Here is a 12,773-nt window from a genome sequence, read left to right as displayed (position 1 = left end):
TCTGAAATTTTCTCCTAAAACGAGCATCTTTCTCACTTTATCAGCCTCCTTGTTTTTATGTTTAGTTATTCCATACTGAAAGCAATGAAAGAAGAGCCAACACAGGAGTCTGAGAAAAATGAAAATTTTAGAAGAAAATATCAAACAGCATTTGGATGTTTTTGCATTTAAACTCTTCATATATATATATATATATATATATATATATATATATATATATATATATATATATATAATATATAATATAATATAATATATATATATATATATATATATATATATATATATATATATATATATATATATATATATATATATATATATATTTATATATATATAAATACAGATTCATTCATTCGTTTTCTTTTTGGTCCCCACAGCGGTATGAACTGCCAACTTATCCAGTACATGTTTTAAGCAGCGGATCTAAATCTAAATGTGTTTAAATGCATATGCTGTACATACAACATACATTTGTACAAAGCTTATTTTGCACCTAAATGACTCACATGATCCTATTCCAGTTTTGATTAAATTAAGTCTTGTTCATGCATCATTCACAATCAAATCAAAACCATGATTGTCTCAAATGTATTATTATAAAGGCTAACCTGCCAAGTCATGTTATAGTTATACGTGAAAAAAAAACTAAATACATATACTGATTATGCATATTCTGAGAATATTATCATGTTACATGACAAATCACTACAAAGCTTTTCACTACACAATTTCTATAAAATTACTAAACAGAGAATTCTAAAATCTGGATTTTTCAAATTGACCATGGTACATATACTGCCACCTTCTGGAATAAGAAAAATACATTAGAGTTACATAAAACCCCAAAGAGACATGCAATACAGCGTGCAATGATTAAACTAAAGTGACTGGGGAAATAATGATAGTAACCATAATATAACCATAATCTGCTACTTAACATTCAAAGGCTGCAGCTGAATATTATTAGTATGATAGAGAAGTTTTAATAACTAGAAATGTCAGAAAATGTTCTTGTGACATTATCTGAAACAGCCACATTTACAGAACATTTATGCAAGTCATATTACAAATGCTGTTTAATGTAATGATTACTGCTGTTGATTTCCAGAGGGCATTTAAAAAGTTTTAGGCACAACACAAACACACATGCCCTATCGAGCCAAATAACAATAATAATAATAATAGTCCTGTAGACTACTGATTTATAGCACTGCTCTTCTGGAGCGACTGAAACTATACACACATAATGAAAGAACAGCATGGTGAGTATTAGTCTTAGAACTTATTGACCATAAAGATGTTCAAATCCTAAAGAAGATGTGTTTAGGAATGACAGCCAACGTACTGTAACTGATGACCCAGCTTTGCTCCATTACACAAACATAACACCGTTCAGCACTTAGATGTTGTGTGCAAATCCAAAAATCAATAGCAGACTTGATGAAGCCCCTGTCAGGAGCTCCGAGAAATTTGTTGAGGATATTTGGAATCACAGAGCTGCTTAAATTAATGCAAATTCATTTCTTATCACATTTACGCACTCGACGTGCACAGTGTTCTTTATTTTTACTGCTCTTTTAATTTAATATCAGCTCTATGCCATTTTTTAGGTGTAAAATCATACCCAAATAAACAGGCAAACGTGAATGAATGAGACACAGAAATTATATAAACACTTTAAAGTGGCCAGGAATCAAAACTTCTACCTAATTTGAATGAAAACCTACAAAGAGGTTTTGGGCCTGTAGAACTTTTTAAGGTTCTTGTAAGTTATGCTCACAGAGGTTGAATGTATTTGATCAAAAATGGAGTAAAAATAATAAAAATCTTATATTTTACTTTTATAATTAAACTATATATAGTGCAATTAAAAAGACGCACATATTATTATTATTATTATTATTATCATCATCATCATCAACAACAACAGCAAACCAACTGTTATTGTAATATTCTTTCAGAAAATGTGCTAAAAGTGTGAATCTCCATACACTTTATAGAGTAAAATCTTCACTTTTGATCAGTTTCATGCATTCTTGCTAAATAAAAGGATTATTATTATTATTTAACGAAAAAAAAAATTGAACTGACTCCAAACTTTTAAATGATGTTCACTTGGCTTCCAGTCTGTGTTCGTGAGAAGACTACGATAATACCTTTTTATTGTAAGGTTCTTCATCACCTGTAAATTTATTCTGTAATTCAAAAATTAAAAAAAAAAAAAAAAAAAAAAAAAWATATATATATATATATATATATATATATATATATATATATATATATATATATATATATATATATATATATATATATATATATATATTAGGGATGTAACGGTATCAGAATTTCACGGTACGGTAATACCTCGGTATGAATGTCACGGTACGGTATTTATTGAATCATTTACAGGAAAAAACAAAACTTATAAAAATACTCCAAAAAAGTGCCAAAAGTGTCAATGACATACAAATTAGCCATCTATCTGTAAGCTTTGAAACAGGAACTTCAATTTTAATAACAAAAAATTATTAAACCATGTAAAAAAATAAAGTTTCAATTTAGTATTGTTGAAAACTCATCACATTCAACATTTAATCACACTCAGCCCATCTACACAGATGAGAGCTCTGCTAGTCGGACTTCTCATCAAACATCTCCCGCTGGATCTAATCTCACTATATTTATTAAACGGGATATTTCATTTATCTTGTTGTCTTTATCTAACGACATATTCCCTGACTTTGGGCATTGGAATCTATTACTTGTTCACAGGTAACGTGTTTTGGCTGAGCGCAAAGATAAGTTAATGATTAATGTAACCACGTACATTCTGTATATTGACTGATCGCTTGCCTTTATTTCCTATAATGTATAAACTTATTGTATGTTATACTTTTAAAATGGCCATTATCGATTCTTAAAACTGATACTCAGCAAAAGAGAGGCTGTGTTTCGTATTTTCACTGAAATTGAAAGGAGGCAGTTGTTATCGGCTCCGTTTTGTTATAAATATCCACACAGTGAAGATGACGCTCATCTTATGCAGCACGGCGCCTCAACAAGTCTGCTGTCTAAGTTGCTAATATTTAAATGAAAATAGGCAGTTCCTTAAATCATGTTTACATTTTATTGTTGAGAAAGTGAAACAACGAAGCCAGGGTGATGTGAATGAAGTTATAAAGTACACTGTTCCCTTTGAAGATTTACCCGTGTCCTCGGTATAGTCTGCTTTTCCATATCAAACTGAGAAGAAGAGACTGCAGCCTTGATCAAACTTGCGAAGTCTGAACTTACATGGAGAGAATGCAGAACTGAACTGTGTGTGTTAGGCTACTTAATATTCAGGAAAAGCCCCAATCAGAGAGGCGAACGTCTGCAGCCCCGCCTCCGTTTTCAGATGTCTCCGTTTTCCATCATCCACACTGAGACGGAGCAGCAGCGTTTCAGAATGAAAACGGCCTCTCCAGCGTTTTCAAAACGCTCCGTTTTCGCCGCTCGAGAACTCCGGCGTAGTGAGGACGGTTGGCGTAACCGTAGCAAAACTTATGCGTTTTCAAACTAAAACGCATTAGTGTAAACGGGGCCTTAGAGTTTTCCAGCTCTTTTCATCCCCGCTTCTAGCAGCACACTCCATTTCCGCATTACTGGATCTGTAGCGACAACAGACCGCAAGGGATGATGGTCAAGCATGGGCTGATGGCAATTGTAGTTTTCGCTGCCTCCCGTTCGCTTCATTCGCCTGAGCACATTTTCTCAGAAGACCTATAGTTTTACCGAGTCATGCGACTTCGGTAATATCGAAAAAAATTTATATGAAAAAAAAATTAATATGGATATTTACAATACCGTTACATCCCTAATATATATATATATATATATATATATATATATATATATATATATATATATATATATATATATATATATATATATATTATTTTAGTACTCAAGTAAAGGAAAGAAACTTCTACCTCTGTTGTATAGATATGCTATATAGATTGTAACAAGTAAATGTTGTTTACTTACAATTGGTATTAGCAATGTTTACTTAAATACTACTAGGTAGATCACACAATTTAAATTACATGTAAGCTAGTTCAAAGGGCTTAATACAGTGTTATATTGTTTGAGTATTGCAATAAATAAAGCAAATATTACTCAACAATGCTTGCAGTTTAATAAGATCAAAAACAGGTGAAGCTAGTGCAAAAAGGACAATCCAGGAACGTAGCCAAAAACAGGCAATGGTCAAAACAGGTGATTAACAGGATCAACGATATAACAAGGCTGTGGTCAAAAATACAAACAGAAAAAAAACAAAGAAACTTCTGCACAAGCATACAAATATAACCTCAGCACATCACGTCAGCATTGAACTAGTGTCTGTGTGGTGAATAAGTAGTCCATGTAATCAGTCCATGAAGCGTTAAAGCTGTGTGCATGTAATCATCAAAGTTCTGGAAAGAGGTGTGTGTGTGGTGCATGATAGGATTTGTAGTTCCTTAACACATCTGTAGTTCACCAGATAACATATACAGTGTATATAATGTACAAATAAATGTATTAATGTATTAGTAAAAATTCATGGAAGTGAGCTAATATTTCTTAAAAGTGAATAGCTTTTTTTCACCATTTACTTAAAGTGATTCAAATGCCAAGATCAGACTAAACGATTTTAGCCCCAATTTTGACTCGCCGACAGGTTTTTAAAAAAATCGCAGACAAATGCCCGCAATTACAGGCAAATCGATGCTTGTTCAAGTGAGTGATAATCACACAGTATGAACTATCAAAGACACGATCTGAGAGAATCGCAGATGAGTCGCCGATGCCTGTTTGATATTTGGTGTGCTAAATATCTGGAGCTGTCGGCGATTCAAATCATGCTGTGTGAAATGAGTTTTGACTGAAAATAACATTAGCGATCGCCTACAGCCAATGAGAGAGCAGCATTCACTTGTGTGTGTGTGTGTACCTGCAGGCCAGCGGGAGGTTGAGGGAGAAGTTAAAATCGTTCATTTTCGGTTTATTTGGACTCAAGAAATGGAAGAAAAACTAGTGGAGGTTTGACAGGAGCACCCGTTTCTGTTTGACGTTTCATGCAGAAAGTTAAAAAAGAAAGTTGAGTAGAAATGGCTAATTCCCTTCAAAGCCAGGTGAGCAAATATGTACATTTTCTACCCCAGTAAATGCTTATTTCTTGTTATGTAGTTAATAACAAAAGATATACTACGTGTTTTTGGCTGTAAGATGTAGTTTGAACGAAGTTGTCGGCGATTCTTCCTATTGTAAAGTCATGCAATGTGAAAGCCCCTGTAGCCGATTCATCTTGCAGTGTAAACAAAGCAGCAACAAAACGCTAGCCCAGATAGTCATGCAGTGTGAAAACATCTGTGACACGACTACTTTGAAAATCATGCAGTCTGAACTCGGTTTAAGTGTTTATGAATTTTTTTTCTCACTTGAACACAAAATCAGATATTTTAAAGAATGTTGAATAGAATAAAAACCCACTGACATCCAGTTGGAACATGAAATACTAGTCAATGGCTGCTTCTTCCTCTTTGATGAACACAGGAATTCCAAACCTTTTTTAGGTAAACTAGCCCTTCAACCAAGGTTAGTTGATGCATTAATGTCAACTAATAGAGCGTTTTGTAAAGTGAGGTTTGTTCTTAAAAGTATTCTCAAGGTGCTCTACACGTTGAATACAGCTTTTAACTGCAGAAAATCTATTCAGCTTTTCACGTTTTTAATGCTCTTTATATTCACTCAGTGAATATTCCACCAATAATAAACAATGAATAGCTGAAATATTACATAAATCTTCAAAAAAAGATAATAAATGCAACAGTATAATGTCATTCAAACATGTTACACAAATTATCTTTACAGGACGTTTTTTGAGAATACTATTCATTTAGATTTAATGCTGTCAATTAATACCATCCAAATGAATCTACAAAGCATGAGTTACACTCCGACTGTAATGTTATTACATCAAGGTCTAACCTCTCATTCCAGTACATCAGCTCACTACTTATCTTTTCATATGCTAGAACAAATAAGTGTTAATTAAAATTAGGTTAAAAAAGGAGAGGCTTGCTGTATGTACATGCAAACCCCATTAAAAAGTGAAATGCTCTGATCTATATCTCAAATACGTTTGCATCCATTCACTTCGTCGTGTCAAGGTTGCTCAGCTTCACAGACCACAGAAGCGCTCAACATTAACCGACAGCTATGAGAACCTGCCGTTGTTGGAGGAACAAAGCTAGCGATGCAGCATAATGACCTGGACAGCTCCGAGGATTCTGGCGAGCTTCTGTCTCGTCAATCTCAGCTCACCACTGCGAAGGCTAATTTTAACCCGGCGCTAATTTGCCTGCACTCTCTGACAAGCACGGGTTTCTAACACACCCTAATTAACCAATAACATGGGCCACTACACCACACGTGCAGCTGTCGTGTCTGTTGGGTGTCTGGATTTAAACTGAAGTCCGGCAATTAACCTGCCATACAAAATAAAAGGTATTTATTCGTATTTATTCACTTTACACGGATGACCTTGCAGCTGGACTACAAAAATCAAAAGAAATAATTGAAAAGCTCTGCAATGGTATAATAATGGTGGTGGATAAATGTATAGATTTGATATAAGACACTCATTTAAAGGTTTAGGGCCCTTGAGATTTGAAGAGATTTTACTTGGTGAGGATGTATTCAGTTGGTTAGAAGCTGATCATCTATTTGTTCTTTTTGGATTTTCTATTCATCAAAGTAACCTTGGAAATGATAAGCATTGATTTAAAATATACTTTTCAGCATTTAATACGTTTAAAATGTTTTAAAAGTAGATAAGTTTCTTGAGCACTAAATCAACATATTAGAATCATTTAGACATGTGTAAAGACTATAGTAATGATGGTGACAATTACAGGCATGAGATGATAACCAGTTTCAAGGTTTATGCTGTCAAGGTTTTAAAAACCACCAAAAATTTACTGTTATACTGTTCCTAAGGTATATGTAAGATTTGTGTTGGTTTATTTTTTACATATTTTTCACAACAATTATTTTAGGGCAACAGTACCTCCAACAGAAAAGAAACCTCCACATCAAAAGCTACTAGTCCAAAATATTTTAAATATTTCTTAATATACAATATTTTGTGTTTAATCGGGGGAAAAGGTTGTTGTTTTTTTACCCAGACAAAAACACCTATTTTGAAGCAGTAATCACAATACCGTGAAATAGTGAAACCGTGATGGTTTTATTCAAGGTTATTTTACCATCAGAAACTTACCGGCCCGTGCTTAGTGACAATTTAACTTTAAATTACAGTTTAAAACATCCTAAAATTGTTTTATAATCATAACATTTATAATTTTCTGATTATTTGCAATTTCTGAAGAATCCATATAAATAATGCCACAAAAATATAAAGCAGTTTTCCTCATTAACAAAAAGGATTGGTTGATCCATTGATTGATTGATTGATTGATTGATTGATTGATTGATTGATTGACTGATTGAAAATCAGCATTGATTTCTCAATAATTACCATGAAGACAGTGAAGACTGGAAAAAAATGAAAAGAAAGAATGAACCACCATCTTATCCAGCAAGTTTTTGCGCAGCGGATGCCCTTCCAGCCGCAACCCATCTCTGGGAAACATACACACACACACTCATACACTACGGACAATTTAGCCTACCCAATTCACCTGTACCGCATGTCTTTGGACTGTGGGGGAAACCGGAGCACCCGGAGGAAACCCACACGAAGGCAGGGAGAGCATGCAAACTCCACACAGAAACACCAACTGAGCTGAAGTTCGAACCAGCGACCTTCTTGCTACCTACTGCGCCACTGCCTTGCCTTTTTAAAATATGTGTCAAAATAAGATTTGTCACCAAAATCAAGGGATTTAAGGGTGTTTGAACCGTCCCGTACCCACTGTAAATGCATTATTAATAAATGCAGAAAAAAAATCATTAAAACTCACAGCAACTTCAAAGTTGTAAATGCTGTTTTAGGCAGTAAATAGATAGTTCTAAAAGCACATTCCAAATTTAAGCAATGTGCTGGATGCCTATAACCCCACTGCCATAACACTGAATCTCACTTATTCTATTCCCAACTGTGGGCCGCACAAGAAACAACATGAAGGTGAAGGTGCAACAGAGTGAAACAAAGGAGAAAACAGCACATGGCTTCTCCCTTTAATCTCATGCTTCACGGACAGCTTAACACAGCTTGCTGCTTCGGCTGATTACCGTGCACCTGCGTTTTACTTTCTGTATTTACCTTTTTCTTTTTTTGCAATTCAGCAGTAAAGTCTGTAGCATTTAAATGTCATTATATATGTTGTTGTGTTGTTGTTTTTTAATCTTTTAACTATTTTAATATTTTTAACTATTTATTCAGTAGTCAACATTTAAATTGGTTCAAAGTTTTCGTAAAACTATTGAACAACACCTAATCTTGTTTAAGGACAATATTGGAAAACATTTATGATCTTCTCCAAATGCTGACTATATTTCACACTTCTGTCATCAAAATTATTGCAAGAGAGGGGCACTTTATTCATTCCCTGAACATTCTGCACCATAAAATTTGCACAATACTTTACATAAACACGAACCCAACAAAATCTCCCCAAATGTGATGGAAGACATGTATTACCGCTTGGCATTGAAACGCATTATTCCGCTAAACTGCAAATTGAGGACAAGGCCAGTGACAAGATGTTAAGCCAGCAACAAGGTCAATGAGCAAATGTAAATGAAACAGCTGCAAGATACAATGGAGGACACATTTTATATAATTTTTGCTATTTTGAAAGTGCAGATTGCCATTCAGCACACGGAAAGCAATGACCCTGTTTCCTGTCAACATTTCTCAGCTACCTTGTAAATGTCTTTAGTGATGTAACCCATTACACTGAAGTAAAATAGAGGCTTTTTTTAAAAGTAAGCAACAGGAAAGTTAGACTGGGTATTACCAACGCAATCTCACGGCAATTCGTTACTTTTTGATTTAGTGGTCAATTCGTATTATTTAGTACGATTTGCTTATCACCCAATGATGGTTGGGGTTAGCGGTGGGGTCGGGTGAAATGCCTCCTTTTTAAAATCGCACATTTTAGTAAGACCGAACTCGCACGCATTCGTACGAATAACACAGATAGAATAGATAAAACACAAGAATAGATAGAGTACAAAAGACATGTCACTCATATGGGGAAACATGTAAAGGTCAATACAGGAAATGAAGCCCCACCTACTAGTACAGGATCATCGATCACTATAGACTGATGATTCTCTGAGGACGAAGCTCGGACCAGACAACAAACACACTGTTGATCTCTTTAAATTTAAATGAACCAAGTGCACTTGAAAACAAAAGCGTTTTGGTTTTGTAATCTGTGTAAAACAAACACAATGTACAGTCCGTCCTGTCAAACAAACATCACATGACAGCAGCAACTACTCAAATGCCCACAAACTTGTAAACAATGAGTCGCTGTCATTTCTGGAGGAGATTCGCCATCAAGCTGATGAAGCATTATTCAGAGGATAAACATGTGTAGAACGGCCCCAAATGAGGCTGGTGCTGTGATCTTGTTCTATTCGAATGCAAATGCGCATGAGCATTAGCTTGGGCAACCTGAAAAAATACTGACTTTGTTTATAAATGAAGCTTGTCAGTTGTTCAATTGTATTGGTGGTTCCAAATATGTAATGTAAACGTAATCTTGGCAAACAGTTTTGGAAAATTTGATGTTTCCTCATTCAGACAGGATACCCGAGCATACTCCTCGAGAGGCATTTCAAAGATGGCCACCAAGCGAAATGACTTGCCTTAAAGCAGGGGTGTCAAACTCAGTTCATGGAGGACCGCAGATCTGCACAGTTTAGTTCTAACTCTGCTCCAACACACTTAACTGGTTTCAAACAAGCCTGAAGGACTTAATTAGTTTCTTAATTAGTTTAATCAGGTGTGTTTAATTAGGGTTGGAACTAAACTGTGCAGAGCTGCAGCCCTCCAGGAATTGAGTTTGACACCTGTGCCTTAAAGGGACTTTGGTCCAGAGCAGACATTAAATTGCAAATCACTGAAAATACAATCCAGATCCAATACATGAAGGCAAGTTTCTCAAGTTGTTCATATGTAAATGTTTTAAATGTTGTCAGTATGTCAATACTGCATGTTTCAGGGTTTATGCAAATGTAGGTAAATGCATGTTTGGTAGAAACACACTTTGCTTTAAATATGAATAATCATGAACCCAGTGTGGATAATCATTCATGCATAAACAATTTGACACAGATGTCATATTTTCTTGATGATCATAGTAATTTAATGTTATCTTTGCCTTTACAAATCAAAAGCAGGAGCATTTTCCAGTATTGAAAAAAAACCTTTTTGTCTATCTCACAGGTAAATCATACTCTATATGGGTAGTTTGTTCTTTGTAAAGGCCTGCCTCCCGTGCCCAGCTATCTCATCAGGTTCTGTGATAAATACTTCACACTTTTCCTGTCTCGCATTCATACAGGTATGTCATATTAGACTATTCATTCAGTTTGAAAATAATTCAATATTTGAAGGGATAGTTCTCCAGCAAATGAAAATTTACTCACCATTTTCTCTCCTTCAAGTGGTTCCAATTATGAGTTCCTTTATTCTGCTAAACACAAAAGAAGATATTTGGAAGAAAGCTGAAAATCTGTAAGCATTGATTTCCACAGTAGGAAAAACAAATAGGAAGTCAGTGGTTACAGGCTTTTCAAAAATACTTTCTTTCATGTTCAACAGAAGAAAGAAGCTCATAAAGGGATGGAACCACACTTGAGGGTGAGTAAATAGTGAGTAAATTTTCATTTTCATTTTGGGTGTTTATGATTTTTTTAAGCAGAATATGCTGCTGGAACAATACATCTTTACTGATCCAGGATAAACCTGATATCTGCCAGATCTGAGAGAGAGGTTTACAGTTAATGCAAAGTTAAGTTTAGGGGCTTTTACACTGTTTTAATGACCAGTTATTCTCCTCTTTAGGGATAAGACATGGTTAGGGTTATGTTTAGAGAAAAGGGCAGGCTTAGAACTACATTTTTGTACCAGGAACTTGCTAAATCCACTTAGCAATATAAATTTTTATTTTTTTGTTAAAATTTTTTATTTATTTTGTTTGGGGGGGGGGGGGGTGCACACTCAAGTGCACTCAACACCTTGGAGGAGGTTTCAAGCGAGCCATACTGTTACCAAACTGTGACATATACACTCTGCTGGTCACTGATTGGTCCAAGAGAATCATCACCACCAGTACCCCTACCAGCATAACTGGATTTGTGGCACACCACAAAACTGTATTTAAATAGTCAGCTGCAGCTACTGCTGTATTGTTGATTCACATGTCTAAACTGTTTTATACTGTACCACTGCAAGAAAAAGACACCTGACATGACAGCATCGTGGTCAGTAGAAAAGACCAAGTCGCTTCTCTTGTTGTGAGCTGAGGAGCAGATGCAAGAAAGAATTAGCCGGAATGAAAATGATGTTGGTATAACAGTACAGACAGAGCAACTATGGTGATAATCCCAACTTTAAGCAGTACTAAACTGCAGTGGAATTGCAAACTAAGCTTAGCAAAATCAAACTGAAGCCAGATGAGCTGTGACATGTACCATTCCATGCAGTGGAAAAACAGCTGAAGTAAATGAATCACTGGTAACATCATTAGTTCCAGACATTACTGAATCACCTAAACAATGATAAGACAAACAAAAGTATTTAACAAAGATTGTAAACACACAAAACTGTTCTCATAGATTGTTAATATTCTGATTAAAACATTGAAGGCATATGGTCTTTTTTTGAGGATGTTTTGTTGGGTATTTTGTTTACTTTTTGGTATTTTTCTTTGAACAAGTCTATGTATAATGGAAAGAGGGAGTTCATCAGAATTCATCTAAAATATCTTAATATTTAAATTTCCTAATATTTTATTTTTATCTCAGTGCCAAACGTTTACATGTACAGCATTTATATCTGCTCCAATATTTGCACAGCATTCGTAGTGTTGTGGTCAGTATGATTGTTTCTTGTCCTGTCTTGTCTGTCCTGTCTTATTTGCACTAAATGATGCACAAACCGCACTTTGCGCTCTTATAGTAGTACACAGTCCTGTGTTATGTTGTCAATTTATGTTGTTTGATGTAGCACCTTGGTCCTAGAGGAACATTGTTTCGTTTGAGCTGATTTGATTGCTGAAACTATTAAGAAACTTTTAAAAAAATTTTCTACCTAGATGTCTAAAGGTTTATGGATCGAATCATCAATGGCAATTAAAAATGACTGTTCAGGCAACACAAAGTTGCTTTTCAGTGGCATTGCAGTGAAAACCCTAATACATTAACAATTTGGGGTTTGACTTTTATGTTATGAGTATTATGTAAGTATTAGTTTTAAACAGTCTTCACACATTTATAGTTACTAATACAGTACGTACATACTGTATGTAAATACATACAAGCACAAATATTGAACAAAATTAAAAGTATATAATTAAAAATAAGAATGAATAAATAAATAAATAAATATGATGTTAATAGAAATGGATGTACCATAGAACTAACAAAGTTAAGACCAACATATTATTTATACATTAACATATGCATGAACGAACGAAAATGTATGCCATCAATGCAAATGAACTTCAAATGAAAGCAACTGCCAAATAGACAAAAACAGTAAATAA

The 12,773-nt window shown here is 34.7% G+C and overlaps 1 protein-coding gene across 6 annotated transcripts in view; it reads right to left on the bottom strand.

The window, feature by feature from the left end:
- Window positions 1–12,773, bottom strand: part of mdga2a (MAM domain containing glycosylphosphatidylinositol anchor 2a) — a 349,723-nt gene that overhangs the window by 226,713 nt on the left and 110,237 nt on the right. The window lies entirely within an intron of this gene.

This window comes from Danio rerio, chromosome 17, assembly GCF_049306965.1.
Source record: "Danio rerio strain Tuebingen ecotype United States chromosome 17, GRCz12tu, whole genome shotgun sequence".
In the NCBI taxonomy this organism is placed as follows: Eukaryota; Metazoa; Chordata; class Actinopteri; order Cypriniformes; family Danionidae; genus Danio; species Danio rerio.
The sequence above is the reverse complement of the archived record's forward strand: the minus strand, read 5'-3'. Positions and strand labels throughout refer to the sequence as shown.